Source organism: Grammomys surdaster, unplaced genomic scaffold (genome assembly GCF_004785775.1).
Source record: "Grammomys surdaster isolate TR1022 unplaced genomic scaffold, NIH_TR_1.0 99, whole genome shotgun sequence".
In the NCBI taxonomy this organism is placed as follows: Eukaryota; Metazoa; Chordata; class Mammalia; order Rodentia; family Muridae; genus Grammomys; species Grammomys surdaster.
Window position 1 is genome coordinate 274,637 of NW_021604578.1, and position 2,508 is coordinate 277,144.

Sequence of the window (2,508 nt, forward strand, 5' to 3'; positions counted from 1 at the left end):
CTGGACCCGCTCTTTTGCTTCCTGGTTGACACAAGCTGACTTGTTTTCTCCTGGCATCTTTTCTGCATGATATTTCTGACTTGATGTGGGTCTTCATGAAGCCAGCAAGCCATGAACTCTGATAATTCAGAAATGGAGCCAAAAGAAATCTCCTCTATTTAAATTGTTTTCTCAGGTAATTTGTCACTGAGATAGAAAGTTTTCCTAATCCAATAAACCTTGGTGGGTCTTACTGCATTATTCCTAGGTAAATCAATCCACCCTTCTCTATTCAAACCACCCTAGCAACCTAACTGCCATTATCAATGAATGGAGGTATCATTAAGGAAGAGAAGAAAAATTAGCTGGTGTGTTTGTCCTCTAGGGTCTCATTTGTGTTAATTATCTTCCTCTCCTGGTCTCTTGGGCCCTTTGTAACTTCAGCCAGTTAGCACCGGAGAGTTCTGGATTAGGGAAGAGTCTCCTCTGGACAAGAATGCTGCCTGAAATCTCTCCAGGATCTACTGATATTGTTTAATATCAGTAATATCCTCTTGACTGTATTATAAACTCCATGAGATTAAAAATATGTTCGTTCATTCACTCAGCAGATATCCTTGCATGGCTGCTATAGGCTAGATATAGTTTTAGGAGCTAATCATTTGCATAAGAGATTGAGAATATGTAATTGCTAGGTCTTAGGTAGCTTCAGAACTATTTGGTGTTGGTTATAGAAATTCATATAGAACAATATGGTGGCTACAGTGTGGTGATAGTTTATTGTGTGTGTGTGTGTGTGTGTGTGTGTGTGTGTGTGTGTGTGTGTGTTGGAGGGGATTCAGTGAATTCCCAGTGAGAAATTGCCAGATTGTACATTATGCATTAGCAAGAGGTCATAGGTAAGGATAACTTCCAGGATTCTGGATTGGTGCCCCAACCAAAACTGGAATACCAGAAGGGCACAGGTTCAGGAACAGAGGAACTTTTATTCCGTTTGGACATTCCATTTGACAGCTGAAGTGTCTAAGCAGAATCTTTCAATGGGCAGTTAAGTTTAAGTGTTTAAGCTCAGAGGACCATGTTTGGGTTAAGGATTTGATGGCTAGAGTCACAAGAACAAATGAGATTACAGGACACGTGTGTAAAGGCAGGAAAAGAAAAGAGACGTCACATTTAACAGCTTCATTGAAGGAGAAAGTTTTCCTTTCTTTATTTCCCTAGAACCAAAGTTGAGTCTACCATGAACCAGAAGGTTAGAGAAAAAGACTCCCAAGAGGGTCCGTTGTGGTAGAGATATCAGATTGTAGGATACTAGAGTGCTTGAATGTGACCCTTGCCTGTGACTGAGCCTTCCAGTGCCTACATTGGATGTTTCTTACATCCAGTTAAGCAATGGAATAAGCAACTGTCTTTTAGAAGCTGATGTGCATACAATTTTACTGTGTTTAAATTTGCATATCGAGAGAACACAATAGCAATAGTTATGGCTAATATTTATATACTTATATAGCACTTGTTTCGAGTAAATACTTTGTATTATATGGATTATATCTCATTAAATATTCAAAACCCCCCTATAAAATAGGTACCATATGCCATATATATATTCTCATATATGTGTGTGTGTATGGTAAGGCTTTGAATATGAAATGGTTCCCCACAGGCTCAGTTTGAATCTGCTAGGCCCATGGGAAGTGGCACTATTAGGAGGTGTGGCCTTGTTGAAGGAAGTGCATCACTGTAGAAATGGGCTTTGAAGCTCCGCTCAGTGCAGTTTCTCCAAGATACAGAGCTCTTAGCTCCTTCTCCAACATCAGCACCATGTCTGCCTGGATGCTGCCATGCTTCCTGCCACGATGATAATGGAGCAAACCTCTGAAACGGTAAGCCAGCTCCAATTAAATGTTTGCTTTTCTAAGAGTTTCCTTGGTTATGGTGTCTCTTCACAGTAATAAAATCTAAACCGAGACAGCTCATGTGTTTGAATATTTGGTTGTCAGCTGATGTCTAGCTGGTTTGTCTAGCTGACATTGGCTTTAGTTGTAGACCTTGAGGGTTACAGTCAGCCCTGCTTCTGTTCCAAGTACTCTTACCTGGTCATTGAGCTGTGTGGATCGTCAGTAACATGCTCCCACTGACTTGAACACTGCTGTACTTTCCCTGCCCTGGTGGATTGTGCCTTCTGAAATCAGGAACCCAAATAGACTCTCCCCACTCTAAATTGCTGCTGCCAGGTGTTTAGTCACAATGGTGAGAACATTAAATAAGCACTGTGGCTCTGGATATTAACTCCCTCAAGAGCCATCCTTAGTGATTGTTCCTACAAGCTTAATAATCCACAAGACCTCCAGAGTAAAGGGCTCACACTGTCACAAACAACTTAGTCTCACTGAGGTGTATTTCTTACTACAAATCAGTAAGGAGCCAACTCAAGGGTATTCTAATAGCAGTCAGAATAATAGAGATTTGTGAATAATTTGGTTGCAAGTATTAGGAAACATAGAGAATGTAGATAGCTTTAATCTTAAA